Genomic DNA, 27,144 nt, shown 5'->3' with positions numbered 1-27,144 from the left:
GTATATTTTAGGTGGACTTTGCTTTCTGAAGTGGAAATAAATATTTTCTTTTGCACAGTTACTGAAGAGCAGCAAAAAATGTAGTACCTTGTATCAGACATAGTCAGTGAGGTAGGATCTCTTTCTCCCTATGAAATGTACTTTATTCTACAAATGCGTGTACTTGAACAATCCAGTTATACCTATAAAAATAATAATCCATTTTATATCTTGTAGGGGAAAAAATGCTTGGTTTCTATAGAAGTATATGTTCTTTGCCACTGGAGGACAACTGATTTGATGATTTAGTATCACATCTGCATATAAAAGGTATGACTTTTCTGCCTCTTTAACCTCATCAAATCAAATCAGACTGGACTGCCAGAAAAAATACTTCTGAGGAAATAACATCTATATATAGAGAGAGATATATGTACACGTAGGAGTCTACTGCTGGCTACATTTGATACTGTTGAAGAACCTATCAGCCAAAATCATTTACAAAAGGGGCTTATCCAGCTGAACAAGGAAGTTCACACAAAAAGCAAGAAAAAAAGAAAATATATATATATATATATTTTTTTTTTCCCCTTGTGGTCAAAAAAACAGTTGCTATATCACATTTCTGCTAAAAAGAAACAGTTGAAGCTCATATGCTATAGAATATATCTGCTTCTCAAATTAATTGCTAGCATTGCACTAGAATTTTATACGTATAAATACGAAGAACAGAAACATCACAGTAAAGCACTCAGTCCATTAACTAACTCATCAATATGCGCTTATGATGGGTACAATTTGACATAGAGGTTTTAGATAATTCCCTTACTCAGTAAATACCACTTTTCAACATGAGTAAGATTACAAGACTCTGGCAGGAGCAGATATACCATATCCTCTTTAATACTAGATAAAATGGCATTTATGTCTTGATCTTGTACAGAAAGGATCTATAATCATTCCATTGGTCCTGCATATGTACTTTCACAGGTTCCAAAGCTTATGACACACTTTACAAGGTAAACATACTAGCAACTATATGTTTAATCCACACCTCTAGAATTATATTTATGATCAGAAATTGCTTTCAGATTCTTTAAAATATTTTCATGAAGGCTTTCAGTGAGTTGCACACTGAATTATTTCAGTAAGTTCATGAATCACGTGAACTTGTCTGACACAATTTGCAATTCTTTTATTGAAGATCAAAATTCAGCTGTGGTTTGAAACATATTCATCGTAATGATCACAAAACTATTTTTAATATTTATGGAATGGTACTGCAGAGCCCATTGTAAATTCAGAGCATATGCTTACCAGTGACAAGAAACAGAAGAATGCACTAAATTTTATGAACTGTTAATGAGTCAATAAATTGACTGTTTTGCAGCCAGAACTCTGTTACTACTGGCATTGTCCAATGTTCCAATCTGGATTTCATATGGAGGGAGACATTCTATTCCAAATTTTGACTCTATTTCTTATTTTTCTTCACATTAGGGTGCCTTAAGAAAAAATATACAATTAAATGAGAATCATAAGATGTGCTTCTCACTGTTGTCAAGATAGGAAACTACAGGAAAGACAGCTTCTTCAGTATCACTGAGTTCAGTCCTTTAATATCAGTCTTATCACACAACCCTTTTAATAAACTTTTCAAGCTCCATCTTAAGTGTATCTGTTCGGCCAGACAATCCCCAGAATTTCAATGCTCTAGTGAGATGTTCCACATTTATTTCCAGCCATATTTTTTTATCTATTTGTTCTGCTGCCAACATTTAAAGAGTTTAAATAGCTGTTTACTCTTTTTGACTTTTACCCCTTAAGGTATTTATAAGATAGAGATTGTAATTCCTCTCAGCCTTTACACTGGTAGGTTAAACAAGCCCTACATGGCTGTATGCATACCAGTTCATCCTTCTTGAACATGGACAGCCAGCACCGTACATCCTATTCCACTACACTCTGATGATAGTAATACTGCTTTTCTATTTCTTCTAAAAATACTTTTCCAGATATATTGGATCACTTTCATTTAATTTGTGACTGAGACCATTGACAGATGGTAAAATCATAGAACCATAGAATGGTTTGGGTTGGAACGGACCTTAAAGGTCATCTAGTCCAACCTCCCTCTCATGGGCAGGGAAACCTAGACCAGGTTACTCAAAGCCCCATCCAACCTGGCCTTGAACACTTCCAGGGATGGAGTATCCATAGTTTCTCTAAGCAACAGGTTCCTGTGCCTCACCACTCACATAATGAAGAATTGCTTCCTTACATCTAATGTAAACCTACTCTTTTTTACTTTAAAACCATTACCTCTTGTCCTGTGACTGATCTTTCTGATAGAGGCTCTCTCTAGAGAGACTTTTTATAATATAGTGGTCTGCTATGACCACTATGAATTACTGGACTCTCTTTTTTTTTTTTGACCCTAAGGCATTTCTCCATACTCCAAAAGTCTCACACTCCAAACAGAAACCCTTGCCTTCTGTATTACTGAATTTTGTATAATTTATATCATACATTTCTATTATATGGTACCTCAATTCTCTTCTGTATTTATATTACTTTCTTTTTCTCATTGACAGATCTTGTCAGGATGATCCCCTTTTTTAATCAACATCCTCATAAAATGTAATTAAAATCAGTTCTGAGACTTATGTCCAAAACAAATGGTTAAGATCCCCTTTGTCTAATGCTTAAGTCCTTAGTACTACTCACAGCTGCTATTTATTCTTTATCCAGTTCCTCATATATCCACGTGTTTGTTTTTTTTTTTTTTCCTTTTTTTTTTTTTTCCCTACTAACTCTGACTTTCTCCAGTTTAAATAATACTTGTTCATATAGCAGTTTAAGAATGTCTTGCCATGGTCCACCTAAAGTCTGAAACATTTGTCTGGAAACAAAGAATACTATCAGTATAGACTGACATGATATATGTTTGGTACACCACATTATACATTGTAGTAAAATTAATTTAGATATAATTGTTTAGAATTTTGTATACTCCTGTAGTCAGACTATTATTATATACTATTTCCCTTCTTTTTCCCCAGGTATAAAAATTACCAAGCCTGGTGAAATCTTAGTTGATACATTTATTGAAAACACTTGTGACCTATGGCTCCACATACCAGTTTGGTTAGAATTCTGAAATGAAGATTCTTCTGCTCATTTGGCAAAGAACAACCACTACTTATAAACTCATTTCTATTTCACCTATAGGAATTTCTCATGCCCTCATAGTGCCTTCTGCATTTACTTCCATGGTCAAAACCATCTTCCTTTTTAAAAGCTGAGGTGAAGTCATTATTTAGTTTTGAAATATAATGAACTTGTAATGCATACTGACTCTTTCCATTTTCTCCTTTTACTTACATGACTGAAATAATTATTCTGTTTATTTTTTACATTCTTTGCAAGACCTTATTCATCTTGACTTGTACATTATCTCTGAACCCTGATTTGTTTTTCTGACCTGTTCTTTTCCCTATTCCTTTTTCCTTTACTAGAATTTTGATGTGATTATATGTCTTGAAAGGTATGATGCACTTCTCCTGCTTTTTAAATATACAGATTTGATATAGTCTTAAGAATTTTTAATCTAAAGTACGTGAATCCTATCATAACCAAATTCCTACCTCCGCAACTAAAGCTATGACACTTGTAGGTATCAGTGGGATAAGCACAGCAAGTCACCCATGAAAACTGAAAAATAAGGATATCAATAAACAGACCAAATGGATTGACAGCTGGAAGAAAAAAATATGAAATGGCAAAAATAAAGTGTCAATATAGTGTTCTGTTTTGTAATGCTTTCCTATAATTGCTACAACCAGAGTAGAATCATAGCATATCCTGAGCTGGAAGGGACCCACAATGATAAAATCCAATTCCTGATCCCACACCTAAGAAAGAGTTAAACCAAAAGTCCAAGAGCACTGTGGACTTCAATTCCATTTCTAAAATTCAACCAATTAAATGCTATCAGAACTATGCTATCAGAACTATACAATCAGTAGTTCTACCTAATCCTCTTACAACATAAGTCGAGTGGAGAAGCTGATGCATCAGTTTATTTTTATTTCCACAGCCTCTGTTTCTCTCAGGCCCCACTTTCCTGCAGCCCAACCACTGTATTTTTAAATGCACATAAAGCATTATTTCTAACACTACCAGCCTGAATGAGCATGCTTGTCAGAGTATTTAATACTATCCCATTGCAACATTTGTCGTTAAGTTAAGAGGCTTGACCAAGGAGCTAATCTTTTCATTGCCATTTAAATCCACCACAGTCACAAAGATATTTCCAATATGTTCCTAATTAATTGCATCATATACTTTTATGTTTGCTGCACACTAAAGGCATGTTAGCCAGCATATTCCTTATGATCCAGTTCTGTCACTTGCAGTTAAGCAAATGCATTCTTTTGTGTCACAAAACATAGATTATAGTGTAGCTGAATTATATCCATAGTATGTTCTGCATGGTACACATACAGAGGAAAAGATGGCCTCTTTCCCAATCTAAAAGGCAATGTTTTGATCTAAGAAAGAAAATGTGACCAGAGGAATGGGAGATAAACATATGCTTTCTGGAAAAGAAAAAGTAAGATTTTTAGTTCATTGTACAAAGTGTGAAATCTTACCTGTTTGCACAAGGAAACCTATTTACTTTGACTTTGCTATGATATTAAGATAGCATTTATTTGTTTTCCCCCTGTTTGACTCCCACTTTGTAGACAAATAGAAATTTTCAAATCTGCATAAATTTGTTGGGTAGAGAGTTAGGAAACTATTTTGACCAGCCATTCTAGGAAACTACAGAGCCACAGATTAAGTAAAATATATATTATTTCGATATGAAATAGGAAATTTAAACATTTTATTGGATTGGGTCAGAGAGCTAAAATAAAAGAATGCAAACCAAAGAGCTATGAAGGCACCAAAACTGACAGAAATAAGTCAAATGAGGTGGCAAAACAGTGTCATAAACAAGCCATAAACAAGTAGCACCTCACAGAATAAGCATGCCAGCAGTTCAGATTTTTCTTCTGGCATTTACTTTGTATAAACTGAACAATTAAATGGCAACAGCTTGGGATGCTACGTTTCAATGAGAAGTGATTTACATCATTGACAAAATGATATGCCAGGGCCATCTGCATATCCAGGCTGTCCACAAAACTGCATGAGTTAAAGTTATGACTTGTATCACGAAATCTACTGGACAACTGGTTATCTTTTAAGGAGTAGCAGAGAGGGAAGTTCTCTCTTCACTCCTAAGAGCTTTGGCAAAAATTAGGGACTGTTTACATCCAAAACATAGACTAAACCAAGATGAGCACCTGGTACTGCTAATAGTATTTATCTACTCTTTTATACAGCTGCTTACTTCCTTTGTTCAGAACAGAGGAGGCCATATGTACACATACTTTACAAGTTACATTTCATAAACATCTCCACAGCAAGTACATGCTAACAAATTTTAAAAATTTATTTCTTAATACATATGCTGGGCAGACCTGTGTTCCTCCTGGGCACAGAGACATACTTTCCAAGTCAAAAAAAGTAAAAGCCAACCAACCAACCAACCAACCAACCAAAAAAAAGCAAACACCACCATAGAATGTATTACACACATTTATGCTAAATGTAAGAAATTCTTTTATCATTCACCTACACAATTGCTTGCAAGCCTTAACTAGGCAGCTTTTACACCATTAATTGGATGTTGCTGTTGTTCTCCCTTGTGAAAACTCCAACAGGAGCCTTATGGGAGCAGTTGTTAATGTGCCATTGCCAGAGCTTCAGTATACCTCTCTCTAGACATAAATTTTACACTGCAGTAAAAAACCATGCACCAACAACTAATTAATTACACCAAGAGTTGAACTTCTAAATTCCTACCTCTTAAGATGTGATATTAAACCCATATTTCAAATCAGCAAATAGTTTAAGTCTAACATTTCTCAAATAAAAATGACATATTTGGTGGTCATGTCTATATTCTTTTTTCTTGGATAGTGGATACATTTAGTTTCTTAGAAGGCTGGTGATAATATCTTATTGTGAATCTTTCTTTAAAAAAATGTCAGCATCTAACAAAAATTAGTCACCTAACAAAATCAGTCTCTGCTAAAAGCACAGGAGAAGACAGAAAAATGGCTAACTTCATGGTTCCTCACCCAGATTTCATTTATATGCAGTCAGAATTGGCAGACAAAAGTAGCACTGTCTTGGAGAGCAGCCAGCATATAATAAATACTGCAAAGTTCTGCTTTGAGGACACTGGCAAATACATTTTTTTCCTGAGGGTTAAAATTAGCATCCATGGTGGCAAATACCATGATGTAATCCTGTCCCCACTGACATCAAATGAAGCATTTCCCTTAACTTCAGTGGAACTTGAATTCCTTTTGAGGAGTTCTGAAGTCACGACTGGAGAATATTTCTGACGGAGCTTGTATAAATTTCAGCGCTGAAATGGATTTGTACTTATTGTACTTTGTCCCTTCCTTGATGCTTTTAAATTCATTGAAAGGGTTTAAGCAAACCTGTAACCTGACTAAATGTAAAAAAATTCTGAATGGTGGTGATGAAAAAGTAATTTATTTTCAGATTTCCACTGCAATGGTAGCTTTGGTAAAAAAAAAAAAATAATCCACAAACATCGTTCTATATGCATCCTGTCCACCTCTTCTTAACTCACAAATGAAAAGATTATGTAAAAACTACTGTTTAATCTCCACCACTGTCTGTTACACATTCCAGAAAAAAAGAAGCCATTTTTCTTGAAACAAGGAGGTTATTGACCCAGATGGCATAAACCGCACATCTACAATGTCAACAGAAAAAATTACTGCTGAATGCTGAAAATACTATTTGCCCATGTAAATTCAAAGGCATTGCCCCTTTTTATCTGTATGTTTTTCATGTTCACTGTTATGTGAAAGTCCGATTAAAAGCTTTTGAAAATAACCTGAGTGTGTAATTAGGGGGCACTCAACGCCCATCCTGAGGTTAATATCCTCACAAACATGCAAAGTACAAACCTAGCAGAGAACCAATCTGTTTCATAATTCAGTTCCACTGTCTCTCCCCTGCACTTAAAGCCTTACAGCGTTTTTTCAGAATGATACAATCATTGTTGGTTTATCAACTTAGAGAATGAATAGTTATTGAGATGTTCATGTTACACATAGGTTACTATTAATATTAATACATTGTCATATTCATTTTTATCTGAATTTGAAGACAGATATTTCACACAGAAGTGTTTTTTTTTTCTTCCTTACTTTCAATTGCTACATTGAAAAAAGCTTTCAGAAAAGTAGTGCTAGAGAAAGCCCTGTGCCATGATGTAAAACATGTGCTTAAGTAAGATGTTAAGCAAGTGACAATGCTAGAGAAATTAACAGTATTGGTTTGCAATGATGAGCTTGAGTTCCACGGAAACGGTTTGATGGAAAAGATTTTTACTGAAAATGAGATGATCTTGCATATTGAAAGAATTAATTAATGTATACTTTTTTTTCTCCCAAATTTTTTTTATTTGAAAATAAAGCCAGTATTTTGGGAAGCAATTTTTTTTCTTTTTTTTTTTTTCTTTTTTTTTTTTTTTCTTTTTCTGAAAAACAAAGAAGGAAAGCTCCATCAGAATATGTCTGCAGTTATGAAATGGTAATGTTGAATAGATGTAAGTTCTGGTTGAAGGGAATAGATACATAACTTGAATAGCCATATTTATGGCCATGAGATATAGGGATTCAAACCTCTCCTCAAGATGTAGGCATGAATACTCATTTTACAAATCCAGACAAAGAACAGTGCAAAAAATAAAACTCACCCAATGACCTGTACTGAACCATGAAAGATGGGACTGTGGCTTCAGATCATTTAACTGTCATTTAGCTGCCGTCTGCATTTTTCTGTATTTCCTTTTCCATCAGCCTGATTACCCCAACATTTGTATATGTATAGAAGGTTTTTTCAGTATAATTTACCCTCATTATCTCTCACAATTCATTCTCTGCTTAGGACTTTAAAGATTTTGAAAGACTGAACTTCTATACGCGCAAAAGCCAGATTGGAACATATTCTACAGAGGAAAATGTACAAATAGGAGAAAAAAAAACACCACACAACTCACAAAATAATGTTTCTGAAGTCACTTCATTAAGTTTAGATCTAAATCAAAAAAAAAAAAAAAAAAAAAAAGGTGAATAGGTAAAATAGAAGCAGAAATGTTCAGCTTGCTCCATCGGAGCAAGGAGAAAGATTGTCTCAATACATGTATTCTGCATAGTGTTATTTTTTCTCAGTACAATTCCCCATTAAGTAGTTTATATTTGGGTTTCTTTATGACCTGATTTATTTTAACTTTTGTAAGTGATTGGCATGCATTTATGAAAAATGGAAAGAAACTACAACAGGCGATACACATTTTGAACTAAAAAGTGGTGAGTTCAGTTAGAAAGGTTTAATAGCATGCCATTTCAGTAAGAGGCAGACAATTCTGCAGCACAGGTCAAAACATCATGCTTATTTTGCTTTGTTTTTTCTCAAACAGACGTTTTGCATTTTACATTATAGTGATAGAGACTTAGTAGAAGTCTCTATTAGAAGTGGGTTTTCTCACATGTCCCATACTTGGAAATGAACTGGTGGATCACAGGGTGCTCCTTAGACTTAGACTTAGTCAGTGAGCTGCTGGAGTTGACAGTCACAGGCTGGAGAGGAACAATAGTTTAGTGGCAGAGCCAGTGCTATATTGAGAGTTTTGTCTCAAAAAAAGTAGCAAACAGGAGAACCCCTATTTGAATCCTTGAATCCCCATTTGAGGATGGGATTCAAGTCCAACTTCGGGGTCTCTCCTGCAGGAAAGGGGTGTAAATGCTGTCCATGCCTGGTTTCACTGGTAAAAATATTCTTCCCAACTACTTTAAGTAGTGGCAAGATATTGATAAGAAATCCAGTCACATGAATGAAGTCTTGGTTGTGCCATTAAAAGGCAAATAGAAAAACAATAACCAAGGAGAAACTAAAGATCTGCCTGAATGCTGGAAAAACAAAAATAATGAAAGATTTACATCAAGAAGAAGAGGCAGACTAAGCCTGACTTCTTTCTGAGCCTTTGTCCTGTTGCTCTGGGTACAGGAGCAATGTTAATGTTTGAATAGTATAAATAATTCTCTGAACACATGTTCTTCATAAGTGGCAAAGATCTCCAGAGGACAGTGCATTAAATTGTGGATATTATCTATCCAAACCAAAAATCAGAAAAGCATGAAATTAGTAATTGACTCAATTTACCTCATTTATTAGTAGCCTAGACCTCTGTTTGAATTAATATTGCCCAATGGAATTTCAAGTGGTAGTGACATACCGTAGCATGACACAAATTAACGCCTGTTCCTACAACTGTACTACAAGCCACCCATACCTCCAATTAGGTTAGTTCTAATCTAATATGCATGCTTTCATGACTTCTATTGACAATAAAATATGACTGTTTCCCCTTTCCTTCTGTGATGCCAGACTTACTTGTTTTACCAAGTAATTGATTTCCTTAATAATATGCTGGTATTTCCATATTGAGAACTGACTACGTTCTGGTTTTGATCGTCTTATATATTATTGTGGTGTGCTGTACTGTGAATTACATCCAGTCACTATAAAATGGGTGATTTTGCACGCAAAGTACAGCAACGGCTGGAACAGACTGCACATATTGCCTATGATTTAGCAAAATAAATTATACAATTTAGTACTTCTTACTGATCTACCATTTTTCACAACAATATGGGGGAGTACCATTTTTCTTCCAACCTTAAAAAAAAAAAAAATCCTTTTAAAGAATTAACCTTGGTAATGTACTAGATAGATAAAAAGTATTTTGGTTGCTGTCTGTAAACAGGTAGGAAGGGACTGATCCACAGGCTGTCAGAACAAAAATGTGACTTTCTGTTGACATTGAGGGGTTTTGAGTTAGATTCCTAGAGAAGTCCAAACAACGTAACTGAAATCATTTTACTTACAGCATTTAAAAATGAAGCATTGGACTGGATGAAATAAAATAAAGCAAGATTGTTTTCCTTTTTAGAAAGGGACTGCAATAACAATCGTGACCTTAGTATTAGGAATTTCCTGGGGATTTAATAGCCAACCAGGGTGTAATGGCCCTTGGCTTTGCCTCAGGCCATCAGCTCTCCCAGGTAGTTATTAATCTCTAGAAAATGCCCTATACGTCAATTATTAATGTCTAAGTTCAGTATAGGCAAATTCTTGCCTTTTTAAACAATTCTGAGGAACTATAGCCTCAGAATCCTGTAAAATGCCACATAAAAAATAATTTAAGTTTATATTTTTATATAGTGAAATAAACTCCCAATTTTTTTTATTTTTGAACTGAATTGACACATATTTATTCCATCTGGCATTTGAGCAGGATGAATAAATACTTCTATAAGGACTAAATATATATATATTATTGTGTAATAACTGAAATTTCTTGCATACACATTTTCTACAAAGGAAGAATAGATAATCAGTTCACATATTCCTTCAGGATTCATTTCTTTCTTTTTTTTTTTTTTTTCCACAGCACAGAATATTGATAATATTCTTATCCTTAGAACGAAGACAGAAACAAGACTATCCTATCTATGACTACGTAACTCTCCCTCCCCTCCCTTCCCCCCCCCCCCCCCCCCCCCAAGAATTAGTTTGAATCTCAGTCACGTGCGTATCAGAAGAAAGTTGAACAGGAAATAGAGGTGAATCTAATGTACTTGTTCTGAATTGGGTTCAATTTTGATACAAGGAGAAAGAAAGTCTTTGAGGAAAACCAGATTATTGATTTAACTATTTCATTTTATAGATATTATTAACTTCATTAACACAAAGGGCCTCAAATAACAGAGAAAGAAAGTAGTAAAAAGAAAGAATAGGGGTATTATTATGTAATATTATGATCTTTCCATCTTGCATGGCTCCAAAATGGATAGATCTATGACTGCAATTTTTTATTTGCTTATTTTATCATAAAATTAAAGATGATATTGTGGCAAAACAAGGAGTCATACTTTACACTTTATTTCATAATTTTGTATTTGAGGGTATTTTGGAATTGGTTCCACAAGTTTCCACTTCCTATCTATGGAATATTTCCTACATACCTTTTATAATTAAGCAATGAGATGAGACAAGCAATACACTTCTGTAATATTATAATATACTGCTAGCAGTGTTATATGGGACAAGGTCATATCTAGAATTACTTTAATCACCCAAGTATAGTAATTGCTTGGAAATACACTCCCTGAAGTTTCTTATTGCTAACAGAATTATTGCTGAGTCATACAGTGGAAACTATAGTTAAGCCTAATATTAATATAAAGGCACTTGTTTTTCCTGCTGCTTGTAACTTTCAAAAAATTGTCTTTTAGGCTTACCTTTGCATGGTGGAAGGTCTTCATTGCTGAAATGTCAAAACTACTTTATAGAATTCATCTTGATTGGGAACCACATCCATAAATTTGAAAACAGAGATCAAATTAAATGAAAATGCTGTTCAGCGCAGGAATTTGTGAAGGCTTGTTAAAGAAAAAAAAGGCAAAAAATGTAACATCTAACTCACCAGATCCCAAAGCAAAGGAGAATTCATTAGGATCACAAAGACAAACCCAAACTTCAATTTCCTCTAGCTATGGAATAAGTCACCTCACTACTGAGATCTAGACCAAAGCCTGCCTTGCTACAGGCAGGCCAGCGTCTATCAACTGTAACTTAGACTGATTTATCATAAGAAGAAGAGCCAAGGGGAAAACACTGAAGAGATAAAGGCACTGTCATTGTGAAAACTTTGTTCATGATTCTGAGAAACCTGGCATCAGGTATATCTGCTTGACATTGGTGGACACAGCTTTTTACAAGCTAACAAACAGTTTTTCAGCATTTGATAATGCAACTCTTTGAAGACTTGCTGAGATTCTGAAATACACCTGAAGATGAAATGAAAAGTGATGCACAGGCATGAGATACTGAACACGTTTTAGAGCATAATGGGATAAGTACTTGGAAGTGCATCAGCTGGTAAAGTATACTCAGTGGCAATTCTATCATCAGTAATGCTGTGTGGCCCAGATATATGTTCATGAGGAAGTGTGGAGCATCCTTGAAATCCTTAGGAAGAATAAACAGCATTCTCTAAGGATTATGGGATTACTTCAACAAGGAATAAAACATTTATTTATTTATTTAGGCTTTTTAAACCAAAAGCCCTTCACAACAAAAGGTTCCTGTTTATGATTTCCTTATCTATGCCTGCTTTTTAAAGAAGCTCTTATGGGGTGAGAAAGAGGCCAATACTGTATTTCATTGTCTAGCTAATCTTCCTGTCATAGTTTTAATGCTTAATCTGGTTTTGCCAGGCAGAATTATAATTTCTTGTATTTCAACTTTATATATATATCTATATATATATATAGATAAAAATATATATAATATACATGCCTGTAATGAAGGGAACAGTTACGTACTTTTACATGTCAAAATCTTTTAAATTTCATATTTTCTCAGAAAACAATTAGATTCAAAACACTGTCCTGGCTGCCCATAGTCAAACAGGGTTAACCTGCACTTCTGTAGCATTCTCTATCCAAGAAACTTTATTGAGGTATTTATATAATTTGGGTTCTTGTAGCCTTTACTGTTCTTATTTTCACTATTCTGTGAGCTAGGAACAACTACACATTTTGCAGGTAGGATTATGGGAAAGTTTCTGATTTGATCAACAGGAAGTACTTGAACTTAGGTGTCCTAATTCCCAAAAGCTTTTTCACACTGATTAAGCTTCCTTTCATATTGCTTAGAGGTGTGTCAGGGACAAAAATAAGAAGTAAATTCATGAATATGGCAAAAAGAAAAGCAATTTTATTAGTGATAGTTAAAATTCATCTGGAAGTCTTTGGAAATGAGGTACGTAGGGATAAATCATGAACTTAAAGAATGATCATGAATCTGGAAGAAATGTCAGGATCGAAAAAGTATGAGATTTATTGCTGAGAAAAAAAAATGGTAAAGTTTCTAATATGATAACATGAGAAAAAGAAAATTTCAGAAAATAGAATTTTTTTCATAAAGAGATCTCATTTGACTGAAGAACCGACTGCTGTTAACATGAGAAATATAGGATTCAGAGATAGCTATACATAAAATAATATTTGGTTATGATAAATAGCACTAAAAATGGGGAAATGAATTATACTTCTGGGTTTAAAGCGACCTTTAAGTATAAGTGATCAGTGTCAGATTATCCTACACAAGCCATCTGTTAGGTTATTATAATCTTTCTTAAAAAATATTTTACATAGAATATTGCCAGAAGAGAAGGAACTTGGGTCACAGCCAGTATTACTATTCTTATGCTCTTGTACCGAACTATCTGAAGAAGTGAAGTCAACACTTCTTACCATGCACCCTGAAAGAATACAACCACACATTTTTTGGAGAGACAAAAGTCCTGGAAATATAACACGTCCGTATATTAATAACAGAACACAGAAGCCCAGTTTACAGTAGTTAATAAAACCATGTATAAGACAATAGATCACTAAAGGAAAGGTCATTATTTGGGTAATATATCCTTATTTGAAAGAGAAATGGTAAAATTCAGAAATGATCTATCACAACTGAAAGCTAAACATTCATCCATTCCACGTCCTCTTTTCTTATCCCTCAGCAGAACACAGGAACATTCTTGTTCTTGCTAGCCAAAGACCTAGATACGTCATATCAAACTTTTCACTGAAACTTCCCAAGAATTAAATATATTTAATTTTGTCAAAGTCTATACAAGTACACCAGTTTTGGACAGTTCTTTCCCATAGGTTCAATAGTGTTTATGCAAGCAAATATAAGGTGAGAGAGAGACAATTGGGGTGAAGCCTAAGCCTGAGACATCAGAATACAATTAGTTTGTCAATATTTCTGTCAAAGGGAAAAAATAATGCTTAAATGTTACCTTCATTGTACTTCAGTATACACCATTGTAGGAAGTCTAACGTAGTCCTGAATAGATATGACCGCATACCTTAATGTGGTAACAAAGGGATGACAATATACTGAGCTAAGCCTTGGGAGTGGCATGATATAAACAGCAATCCTGACCAAATTGTAGGATGCATCACTATTTAAAGTCATCCATTAACAGGCTTGATTCTCTCTTTTTCTAGGTAACAATTTCTTCTATGACACATTTTCTAGCTGCAGAAAAGCATGGATTCTAATTCTGTAAAACCTCCATTCCCACAGTAAGTAGCTCCTCAGAACTACACTCCTCAGAAACACAGACAAGAAAATGCAGTGTGTAATAGTCTTTGCAAGCAGTAACTTAAGATGACTGCTTCAGAAAAAAAAGCGTTCATGTCTAACAGTCATCACCTTCTCCTTGCTGTGGTTATCTGTCTCATTCATTTCATTCCATACGCTTTATTCCATTCCATTCACATGCCATCAGAAAAGTTGCTAGTGCTTGCAGATGATACAAAATTCTTCATTATGGTCAAGTTAAAACTGGATTTGGAAAAACTGAATAAGAGCCCCAAATGATCAAATGAATTTAGCCAGTGATAAATAACACAGTAACTGTAATTCATTATCAATAAACATGAATTAATGCTTGTGTTTTTTTTCTGTTTTTGTTTTTTTTTGTTTGTTTGTTTTTTGTTTTTTAAACACACATATACAATGTTGGACATGGTTTAGCTGTCATCAACAGTCATCAAGATGGCAAACAGATTGTTGGGAGATATTGAGAAAGAAATCTGGATATAAACAAAGATATATTAAACTGCTTGTAAATTGTTGGTGTGCCCACACTAATTACTGTGTGCAGTTCTGGCTATGCTATCTGAAAAAATTATATGGTACAAGTAATATAAACATAGAATGATGACAAGTATGGGTAGGAGTTATAGAAAAATTTCTGCAAAGAAGAGCTACAAGTAATAGAGGCAACTGGTAGGGGATTATTTTGTTGTTTTGTTGTTTAAAAAGGAAATCATAAATGGTGTGAAGCAGATAAATAGAATATCATCTGATGGAAGAGTATGCTGGCAACAGATCTGAACATAGTCTGCTTTTAAACTGTCTTGATCAGCTACTCCAAGATGCACGATACTGGGCTAAATCAATCTGCTGACTCAGAAGGGCAGTTTGATGCATTGGATCTTTCTTATTTTCTTAATATTCAATATCTGAGAAAACACAATTTTAAGTTAATATTGTTAGAAATGTTTTATTATGGTTTACTATATCGTTCTCAGATATAGTTATTAAAAAAAAAAAAAAAAGTTTTATTTCACCTATTTATAAGTGTGTTCGATGTAATTCAAAATAGCAGCAAGAAACTTCTATGTGACCCAAATCAGGGTGGGGTGGGATGTTTGTAGGCTAAAATTATTCTCCCATCCAAAATGTATATGTTTTTCACGCTGTATTATTTGAGGGATGAAGCATTCTTCTAAGTTTAGGTATCTTTTCTGTCTTTGAACTCAGCTTGTATTCAGCCTTACTTCTATGGCTGTTCCCAGCTTATATTCCTAAAAGCTTTCACAGAATTGTTTCCAGTGAAAATCTTTCCCCTGCTGCAGGACTTGCTATCCCACACTGTAGTTATATATAGCATGCACAAAGTTGTCAGGGTAATGGAGGTTGAACTGACATGCCTAGAGTTGGCAGATATATTTTAGGCATCTCTACACTGTTCTGCTGCTTAAATTAAACTGTGTTCAAAGCAGGCATAACCCCTCTAGCACAACTAAAGTGTATTATATTACACAGTAATTTATTTCCCTGTCTAAGCAGAACATAGCCAGATCTAGCCAGTAAGTTGAATGTACAGCAAAAGTTGACCAAACTTCTAAAAATTATGATGACATTCTTGGACAGATGTCTCTTTCTTTTTATAGTCAGTGTTTAATTATCATTCACTCTGATGGGAGAGGAACAGGCAGAAGGAGAGACACATGTATCAGGGCTTATTCCCATGGGATTTTTGGAAAGGAAGTGGGCAACAACTTCAGACGTGGCATATCGAAAACCTGTATGAATAATTATGACCACTAAAATATTTTGAACTGGAGACTAGAAACTGTCAATTATTTCTTAAACTTTGCTCACAACATATTTCTTGTAAAAAGTTAGGGCAATTGAAGAGACACTGAAAACACAGCCTTTTGGTACTGAGAAATATAGCTTATAGAAAATGAACTGCTAGAAAATTGAAAATTAATACCATTTGTTATAAATGTTCGATTGAAAGTGAACAGTTTGGAAGCTAAGAGGGGGCATTACAGTGGACTGAGAATACACACAACTGAATAATTATGAACAACACTGAAAACGATTCCATTGAAAACCAATTAACAGCCTTGTCTATACATCTCTTCTAAAAGCTCGGTGGTAGAAATGTCTCATTTTGTATTGATTTCCATTGATTCTCATATACTTGCCTGCCATGTATGCCATGTAGGCTATTTAAGTAAATGGCTTTTTTTTTTTTTTTTTTTTTTTAAACCAGGATCTACTTTTGAATGTATCTAAGTGTTGAAACATAGCAGCATTGTCTACTAAACCAAAACACGCCATTAATAATATTGAGTACTACACCTCTACATAAAACAGCAAGAAATGTGTGTTTTCAGGTGATTCTATACACAATATTTTTCCTAAGTGTAAATTAACAGCTCTTTACCATTCACCAGGGACACAGTATTATACTCTAATTACATCTGAGAAGAACATACTCAGCTATGAACATGCCTGTATATTGAAATACCACAAGGAGAAGAAATAAACCCACCTGCATAATTAAGGAATCTGTAAAAATGAAAAGCAAGAGTGAAAAAACTAACTTCAAAATGAGAAAATTATATGGAGAATACACTACTTTCTGATAATTAAGCTTCCAAAGAAACTTCAGAATTTTCACCTGTAAAACTTATCTATAAGGCCTCCTCATATCAGCTCCTTTCCTCCCCTTGCCTTTAAAAAGGCAACATCTCTGTTATCCTTCAATGTACTCACTGCCCGCATGTGAAGCCAATTTTCTATCTCACCTTTTCTTTTATTAAAACCTCAGTACAGTAACTTCAACTGTTAGCAATATGAGGAAAAGATTGTTTCAGTAGTGATCCTGGCTGATGCAGCACTGCAGTTCCTGAAACAAAGGGAAACGCTGCCAGATGAATAGCATGCCACCTCCCCACAATGGCTAACTGCTTTAAGACCTACCGCAGGAACTGGACAGTACAATACAAAACCATAATGATTAGTGACCCATATAAATAGAATTAGATATTGAACACATGGTCTTTAAAGAAGAGCAGGGAAATATTTTTATTTATTTATTTATTTGCTAAAAACGAAGGTTTTTCCAGAGAGCTCTTTTATCTTTCTTTGTTTTCTTATCAAGAACAGCTGCTAAAGTGAAGGAAAGCTTTGAAGAATATTGCATATATTTTTGAGATTACGATATCATAAAAGGAATGGGTTTTAAAGTTGGGGAAAAGAGATGACAGAATTTTTATCCATATTGCCCCAAATCTTTTCTGTTTAAATTTTCAACTTAAATTCTTGGCATACACTTAGAAAAGAGATCTGCAGGCTTATTGCCAGAGCTTTTATATGCAGAATCAAGGTCTCTTGGATTTTTGAAAGAGGACAAGAAAGCTAGACTTTTTCTGTTAGTTGCAAAATGCATACAATGCTCCATATTGATGAGAGTTTTTACTTCAGCCTGGTCTCCAGTGGCAATATTCAGAAAAATCAGCAAAATCGTCTTATTTTATATCTGTTGCAGGCTATTTATATCAGGGCAGGCTATTGAGATATAAAAAGCATAATATTCTTAGAAGAGAGAGAGAAAGTAATCTGCTAACACAAATAAAAAGGGCACAGGGCAAAACATACATTAAAGTTACCTGTGCTTGGCTAAACTTTACATTTCCAGTGTTTGTATATGAATATGTCAATTCAGCCTGGTAAGAAAACATTAATATGGGAAGAAACTTGTGAACATTACTGCTGCAGGATGGTTTCTGAGATAGACATTGTCATATCACACCTACTGCAAAATGAAACTTTTCATATAACAGGAGAGAAGGGAAGAGAAAGTCAAATTCTTCAGCCATAAATATCCTGGCTGTTTAGTAATTGTAGTAAATACACTTACCCCACACTGGCGGGTCTCTGCATGCTTTTAGAATTCATGGAGAAACTTTTCACTGACACTTCAGATTTTCCTTAATGACCTCAACCAATTAATTATTTTCTAGCACTGACAAACTTTTCTTCATTCATTCCCTGCTGAGAAAGGTGTTACTCTACCAAGCAGTAAACAACAGAAAGATGTGAGAAGGTTAGATAACCCTTACCCTAAGCTGCTATCGATCTGAGTGAACATTCAGTTTGTACCTAAAAAAGCCAGCACTTTTCATTAAATGACCATAAAATCTTTTCTCATATACACATTGGTTCATTAATTTCCAGTATTTTTCAAACTGTAATTGATTTCACAAGTGAAAATGCAGATATTCGACTAGCCAAATACTTGTACATGCTTAATATTATATTGCATTTTGTAACGTAGAAACCTTCACCCTAATTAAACTGAAGTATGATCAATGCATAGATAAAATTGAAGGAAAGTGCACAAGGTTAGTTTACACAAGGCTGAGTAACCCAGTTTATGTGGAACAGGATATTTCACTCTGCTACCAAAAAAAAAAAAAAAAACCTGACCAGAACTACTGAAGTATTTTTGAGCACTCATCTTGTATTCTGTTTTTCAACCTCTCTTGCATTTTCTTTGTTGCTTGCATGCAGTGGGGGAGAATGATATAAAGCCCTGGAGAAATTAACTAAGCTGATACCCCCCAAAACACCATAGGAAAAGGAAAGATTGACTTTACAAAGTGAAAGGAATTCTAGTGGACTCAATATGAATGAAATCACAAAAGCTTGCCGATTAATATGCTTAATGGTATTTATAAAACAGTTAAGTGCTGAATAACTTCAATGTATGGATTATAAATATATTAGCTCAAGAAGCTACCACAAGTGGATTTCTGAAGTTACAAAGCTGTGGTTCTCTGAATTGCAGAGTTTTTATGTTTATTCACAAAGCTTTAATCTTTTATGCTAATAAACAAGTGTCCAAAAGTATTTGGAATCACTTACAGCAATTGTCTGCCTTTCAAATATGGAATACAGGATAAATCCATCTCTTTGTGAAATGCAAAGAGAGAGCTAAAAAATACTTGGTGTTTTCATCTTTATATATAGAAAATTTAAGAACCATATTTATTGCATTAGCTACGCATCTGCTGCACATGGACTAAATATCGACTAGCTTCCTAGAAGGAAGAGTGGCTGCCAGTTTGCATTTAGTTCTTCTAGTTTGATCAAGTGGATTTAAGTGAAATGAAATGACAACTGGACATTTATCTATCCCACATAGCCTAACCATTGTCATATTTTGAAAAACAATAGGAGAGACCTGGTTGTAGCTGTAGTTTTCTGGGTCATATTTGCATTTAGTAAATGTTATCATTTAGTTTTCAGTTTGTTGCAGTGTATCAATAGCTCCATATCTTTTTATGTGAATTTCCCCCAGTTCTTAGGACAGGATCAGGAAACTCAGATCAGGAAACTCAGGCAGTGCAATGAGTGCCACGACTTCTCCCATCATCATAAACCACTTTTGTTGTTTACTCTAGCACCCCTATTGATAACTAAAAGCATAGTAAACTTGTTCCTACAGCCTCCTCAAAAATATATTAGCTAAATGCTACCTACCAATCCAAAAAGTAGATATAATCAAAACTAGGGTGTTTTTCTAGTAGTCTCTAGTTCCTGGAAGCCACACAGTGATAAAATCAAAGATGGGAAACCTAAATCTCTATAGCTGCCCATAGACTGCAAGGAAACAAAGTTAGCATTTAAAATGTGAAATTTTAAGATCACCTTGAACCACCTTAAACAGGCATATAGACTAGGAGAAGCTGTGTGTAGTTTTCTTCACTGTAAGGAGGGGGCAGACAAGGTTTTAACGTAGAATATTTATTCTAAGCAACTCTGAAGCATTTATTTTTCTGTTTATATTTTAGGAGACCCAGCTAGCAGTAAATACTAGCCATGGAGAAGTGGAGAACTACAGAAGATTAGTTAAATAAAGACTGAACTGATTGAGAACACCAGGGAAGAATTAAGAAATGCTCTCACAGAAGAAAAAGTTCAACTTCAATACATAAACAGATAAAAAGAAAAAAAATCAGAAAATACACTCCAAAACATCAAAAATTATACCACTCAAGCAATCACTAAGTTACTTACATATTTTACTTGTACTAATTTTAAAACATGGAATAAACACAGCAGAGAAAGTACCAATTGCATTGTGTGTCTGGGAGAATTTTTGCTTAGATTGTGAAGGCATGTGGGCAATAATGGGATGGAGTTCAGATGTGTATTCAACATTTAAATGTGCTTGCAGCACAGGCTTAAATCAGTGAACTTGTGTTCTGTTGTCTTTCACAGAAGTACAAATAGTTATGATATTTGACCCTTTCCTGTGCCCGAAATTCTAGCTGTTCTTGTATCCCATGACAGTGATGTTCTACAGGAGAAACAGCAGAGAACTTTTGCATAAATGCTGTAAGAGACTACTTCAAAAATAAAACAAGTACGTGACTGTAATGCAAACCTTTAGAGCAGCATGGGATGGGTTTGATTTTTGTTTAAATGCATTCCAGACAGAAACAGGATTGAGCCTAGACCTAGATCCTAATTTTTCCTAAAGATTGATGTTCACAGTTTTCATCAGCTATTTTTGGTGAAATAGCTCAAGTGCAATCTGTAGGAAAACCACTAATTTTGGGCAAGTATATCTACAACTCATTGGCTTGTTATTCTCTCTCTCCTGAGAAGGAGGAGTTGATAGGTCTGCAGTGGTGAAGACACCTGATGACAGCACAGAGAAGCATATTGTGCCCAGCTGCTCAAGGTGTGTTTGAACTCAGGGGTCTGAAGGCCCCTGAATAACATCAGAAAGCAGTGGGAAGCTTTTGTGTGATCAGGTCTTAAGATGTGTACTGCATCCCAGCCCTGTATTGTTCAAGTAGCAAGCACCTATCAAGGTCTTATCTGCAGACCCTCATTTCCACAACACGGAGGTCAGGATACAAGGTCTGGATAAGAGCAGTAGTGCAATCAGAGTACCACAACTTGGCACAGCCCAGAGTTGTAAATATACAATGCCCTTATTAACTGAAATTATAACACCATCTCTAAACTAAGGATACAGATTCCAAAATACTGCACAAAAAATATGCAAAATACTAAACAAAAGTAATCACTACTTTACCCAGATTTGATTCAATACATATTTCCATAGAAATTTTTCAATTTTCTTACTCCCCATTAAGTATTCCTAGAATATTTCTAGATATGTGTAGAATACTTTTACATACCCATCAAGGATATGTTCATCAGACCAGAGCATTTGTATTCAAACATCAGTCAGCATCAGTAATATCCCCTAAGAGAAATTACTAAGTAAAGCTTGTTGCTTTTCCGTTGTCATTCTTATTTAAAAACAAAAAAGGAATAAAGCATTCACACACCAGCAACAATATTTGACTCAGAATTTAGTAGATTTGGGGAGAGCTATTGATTTCATTATTGTATTTAATGAAATATTCATTGTTTATTAGTTTTAGTGATACTCCTAGTGGTAGCGTGGATATCTTTTCTGCAGCAGTCCTAGCCAATGCCTCTATGCTTAGTAATCTACCACATGTTCTATGTCAATTCTGTATAGTGTAAGACACATCAAACTATCATCAAAGAATAAGATTTGTGATAGTAGAATTGAATTATGACTTCAAGACTAGAAAAAAGAAGAACTGAGTGTGAGAAAGAACAAGATGAGAAATTAAGTTCTTTCTAGATGGCAAGAAAAAGACATATTTTATTTTATTTTAACAAAGTAAACAAAATTTACAAAGTTTACAAAGTACCAGTGACCCATTCTGTTTAAAAATATACAAAAATATTTTTATATACATATATGCACACACATATATACCTGTATATACATGTATATGTGTGTGTATATGTATACACATGCTTTTTGTCTATTTGTTTTGTTTTACCACAAGGGAAAGCTCAGATTCCAACAGCGCAAACTAGACCAGGCACTGATGGTTTGTCTTCCCTAAAACTTATCAAATTAGAGTGTTGGCATGGCATACTGGAACATGAGAGTCCCCTGTGAGAGGGCCCTACCTTTCTGATAAGTCTCTCTATAAGCATTATTTCTCTATTTTAACATACTGTGTCGACAACCGCTGCTGTTTGTAAAAATACAGATGAGTATTTCCATTTCCTAATAAGTCCTAGGACTCCTTTAGTGAAAGCCCGGCTTCACTAGAAACAGAGGTGTAAAAGTTGTTACCGTAGTATTGTGGTTGCAAATGAAAGATAGAGATCAGCTCTAAAATCCAACACAACTTTTGGACTTTTAAAGGCAAACCTAAAATAAGTTGCTTCTTAGCTGAATAAAATATTTAGATTAGCATTATTTCCTATTCAGTGGACATTTAAAAATAAGTCATAGGCTAAAATGCTACAAACTAAGACAATATTACTCAATCCCCCCCCCCCCCCCTTCCCCCCCCAGGATTCTGAATGGTCCATCACAGCATGAATGTTACACTGATAATAAGTTAGTTTTTAATATCATGTATGAACCATCCATTGGTTTGAAATAGCAAGCTGTTACATATTTCCCAGAAAAGGAACAGTATCTTCAAGTTTTACACTAAACAATGCAACTTAAGAAGTCTAAACAACTCGTAACACTGAGCCCCTTCCAGATTTTCATAATATAGTTTTCTCAAGCAGAAATCATCTGTTCCTTGAAGTTTGGCTATGATGACAGGATATGTTGTGAAGCATATAAACATTTCAGTCAGCTATGTTTTGAGGCTGTCCTGATTTTAATTCTGAATTCCTTGTCTATGCCAATGCTCCAAAACCCTAAACATAACAAGAAAATGTTTAGGAAATGGTAGACTTGAGCTGCTAAACTCCAGTCATGCAAGAAAAAGCAAGCAGGAAGTTGCTTCCACCAACCCTTTGCCTCCTTATGTGGCAGGAGCCTAAGGACCCTTCAAATCCAGGGAGCAGACCTTGTTGCTGGTCTATCAGTGACATCAAATCATGCATGAAATATATTTTCATTATGATTTTTTTCCCCTTTCAAGGAATAATTAGACTCACCAGTTGATTCAGCTGTCCTTTCAAAACATGCTGGAGATGAGATAGTACAATTCACATTGCATAGATCATCATCATTTACCACAAACGGAATCTAATAAGATACATATTCTATTAGCTTTATTGCATATTTCTTTAGTTAAAAAAAGATTATGTGTTTTACAAGCAGGCCTAGCTCACTGAAAAACAGCCTCATAATAACCTCATATCTGCATAAGATAATCAAGCTATATTACTTTTCCTATTAAAGAACAATTTCAGGTGCAATAATATAAAATGATTAAGCTCTCAAATAGTGGAGCAGCCAATATGTGATATAGCCAATTTAAGGATTTACAGGACAATGTATCAAAAGCTTACTAGAAGATTGTACATTTACTCTAAGGTTCTGAAATATCATTTCTTAGCTTCAGCATTACACATAGACTTTTGCTTCCATGCTGATGGCAAAACAGGAGGAGACATGAAGAAGTCAGGAACTACAGGATATAGGAAACCACCAGGCAGTGCATTTGGAGGACAGTGAACTGCCAAGCATGACACCAGGAGTCATGATATGCTAAACAGGGTGTGAAATAATTTGTAATAATCTCTCTAAGAAGGATATTATCCACATTATGGATTATAATTTATTGTCTTATGGTCAGCAGAGGCTGGCCCACAAGACCATTGAAAGAACATTTGCCTCAGAACTATGAAGAAAAAATTTAAAACTGGCACAAAAAAGCTAGCAGTCATATTAAAATAAAGTACATTTTCCAGAGAAGTGATTCTTTCAGTTAGCCTGAAACAAAACCTTAGCTTCACAGATTTTATCAGACTTACTCTTTGCTTTATTTCTTCTGCCACTGTCAGAGTAAATCAAAAGTCATAAAGCTGACATTTTCAGACCTCAGCACCTCAGGTATTGCTGTAAGTCCACACTTAGTTATTTACTGAAAATAACTCAATTCTGAAGCATGTTATACTCATCCAGAGCTCCTGTCTGCTTCCACTTCTGTTAAAGAAGTTGACTTCCTTATTTATAATGATCAAATCTTGACTTTCAATTATGCCTAATTCCTTTGGGCCAAATTCACCAGTGACAGATGCAACAACTCCCTTCATTTGCAGAGTAAAGCTGGATCTGCCAATGACCATAGTGGATTTATCTAACAGGAAAAAATGAAGAATGACTTTCTTTTTCTCCCATACTGTCTGGGCCGAATCTAGTCTTTCTGTGGCCTTTTAGTTTAAATTTATAGTATTTTCCTCTCTTACTTTTTTTTCCTTCTTCCTGTCTTTCAAGGTCCCTTCTTCTTCAAAACCCTTAGAGGTTTAGATTCATAAAAAATGAGACCACAAAAGTTTATTGTGGACAGACAGTCCCCAAAAATAAGAGAGAGAAAGTTCTGGTAAACAAAAAGGATTAAAATACTGTATGGCTGGACTAGAAATATATTTTGTCTATGCTTTGGGATACAGTCAACCTTCATGTACAGTTTAGAGTCCATACACTTGCTTATGTCAACATGAAAAAGGACCACTTCAAAGAACACCAAGGTAAAAATCTAAAGACCAAAGTTTCAAAGCAATCATCTTACTGCACAGGCATCAAGGTAAGAAGAGGGGGAAGGAAAAAAAAAAAAAAAAGAAAAGAAAAGAGAGTGAAAAGAAGGTGAGAGGAGAAGAAAAGAAATAAAGAAATACAGATAAACTATTCTTAATGCATCCAGGGTCAAAAGGAAGTACTTATTCACATAACACATAATTAAATTGTGGAACTCATGGCCACAGGATGTTGCGAAGGCCAAAAGGATAAATGAGTTAAAAAAATAATTAGGCAAATGATTAGGAAAAAAGATCCATTAACGGCCATTAAGCCCAAAGATGTGCATGCAGCCTCTGGCTCTGGAAATGTCTATGCCACAGACTGTCTGAAAATTAGAGAATATACTAAGAAAATGCTCAATAGCTAGCCTTTTATGAAACTCTTATCCTAAGCACTTTTACTGATTACTCCCCTAGGAGGATACTGGCTATATAACTTAACTAGTACAGCTGTTCTTACATTGCTATGCACTACCTTGACATGCATGCAGTCTAAATAACTCAAGTAGAAAAATAAAATAAAATATTACATGCTAAAATTTTAGTACCTTAATTACAGTAATTTATGATTATTATGTTATAAAAAGAAACACGAAATTTTCAAGAAGATTATTCTATTAGATGCAAATTGAAACGTAAAAGAAAAAAGACAGCTCTTAAAAACAGGGTAAAACTTATTTGGACCATCATACTCACAAGCCATACTCACAATCAGGTTTCTACTATATAATAGATAACAGATTTCTAATATATTTCTACTATAGGTGTATGCTCTTTACATATGTGTTTATTCATTTGTATAAGCTCAGAGAGGGAAAAATATATTTATATGTATATAAATACATAAATCTTGACAATAACTACTGAAACAGTTCTTCTTCCTACTACTACTATGGAGACATCCTGAATATTAATTGAAGTATGTAAATGTGGCCAGATTGCTGAATTATACATATTTAAATTGCAGTATCATCCATTTCTACTCTAAAATGCTACATTCATAAATTTTTATGTGCTTTTTTTCTTTTCGTTGTTTTCTTTAAGTCAAGGAGGTAAGCACCAGGAAAGGATTCAGAATACTTGGCCAACTAAGGTTTATTCTCAACACCTTTTATTGGGTATTTTCAAAGACAGAATACTGACAGTATAATCTAACCTGATATTATCATCCATATGTAATCCACTTAGTGAAGATTTAGATATCTTATTGTACATCACATATTTACATTGATGTAGCCATTCTTCCCTGTCTGTAGTCCTCATGACTACAGAGGTTCCCCTTTGTTTTTCTATTATTAAAACTTTACCCTGTGGTTCAGTGGCTATTCAGGTTGAAGTCCCATTTTACTATGCACTGTGAAATCATGGCTGCTCCCTGAGAGCGCTTACATTTGACAAAACATGACAGATGGATCAAGCAGGCATATGGGATGAGAAGCTGGTAGTGAGAAGGGCTAATGGAGTGTCTGTATTTGTTAAACGAACCAAATACGGTGCTTTGAACTTCAGTGGAGTATGTATAAGCAAACCTGAATATTTTAAATAGTAGGAATCCTGTTAAGTGCACCATAACATTAACCTGCTTAGCACTATTTGGATTTCTTAACTCAACTCCAAGCACTACTGAAGTAAAGGAGGACTGCACATTTTAAGCCCTTCACTTTCTACTAGAAAAAAAATCCACATAAAATAAAATAGTTCTGCACCAAAAATGCAACAATGTTTCTACCCCAATCAGCCATAAAAGCTTTTATCCAGTCATGCTTTAATCAAATCTCAGAAGGGATGAATTCATTCTGGACTGAAAAGCCACAACACAAATTAAAAACACAAAACTACTACTTGCAGTGAATGCACATACCAGCCCTGTGTGAGGATAGCTTGTACATTGCTAAGCATCTTCAAACGGCTTCCAACTGCAGTCACCTTGCATTTCACAGATAAATTAATTTATGCTAGATGCTAAATCTGTACTAATGTGATTAGCTTTGTTAGCAGCTACTGATTTAGAATGAAAAAACAACAACAAAAAAAGCAGTTAAAACCACTCAAAATCACATGGACTTTTCCTCCTCTTAGCTTAGAGTTTACATCCGTAATTTATCTTTACAGCTGTAAAGACTGAACTCACCCTACATCTGTGCTTGCCATTTAATGATGAACATACTCAGAGTGGGAATGGAGATGCCATGTTTTCATCCTTGTCATATAAGTGGTTATATT

General features: G+C 34.7%; 1 protein-coding gene and 1 long non-coding RNA gene across 3 annotated transcripts in view; one reads left to right on the top strand and one right to left on the bottom strand.

Annotated features, from left to right (window-relative positions):
- ROBO2 (roundabout guidance receptor 2) overlaps positions 1-27,144 on the bottom strand; it is an 897,160-nt gene that overhangs the window by 492,123 nt on the left and 377,893 nt on the right. The gene's annotated exons all lie outside the window — the stretch shown is intronic.
- On the top strand, positions 220-20,308 carry LOC311429917. The gene is made up of 3 exons (XR_014688472.1): positions 220-309; positions 14,223-14,300; positions 20,160-20,308. It is a non-coding gene; the product is annotated as an uncharacterized lncRNA (long non-coding RNA).

The sequence above is a fragment of the Aythya ferina genome, assembly GCF_964211825.1.
Source record: "Aythya ferina genome assembly, chromosome: 1".
Classification (NCBI taxonomy): domain Eukaryota; kingdom Metazoa; phylum Chordata; class Aves; order Anseriformes; family Anatidae; genus Aythya; species Aythya ferina.
The sequence above is the reverse complement of the archived record's forward strand: the minus strand, read 5'-3'. Positions and strand labels throughout refer to the sequence as shown.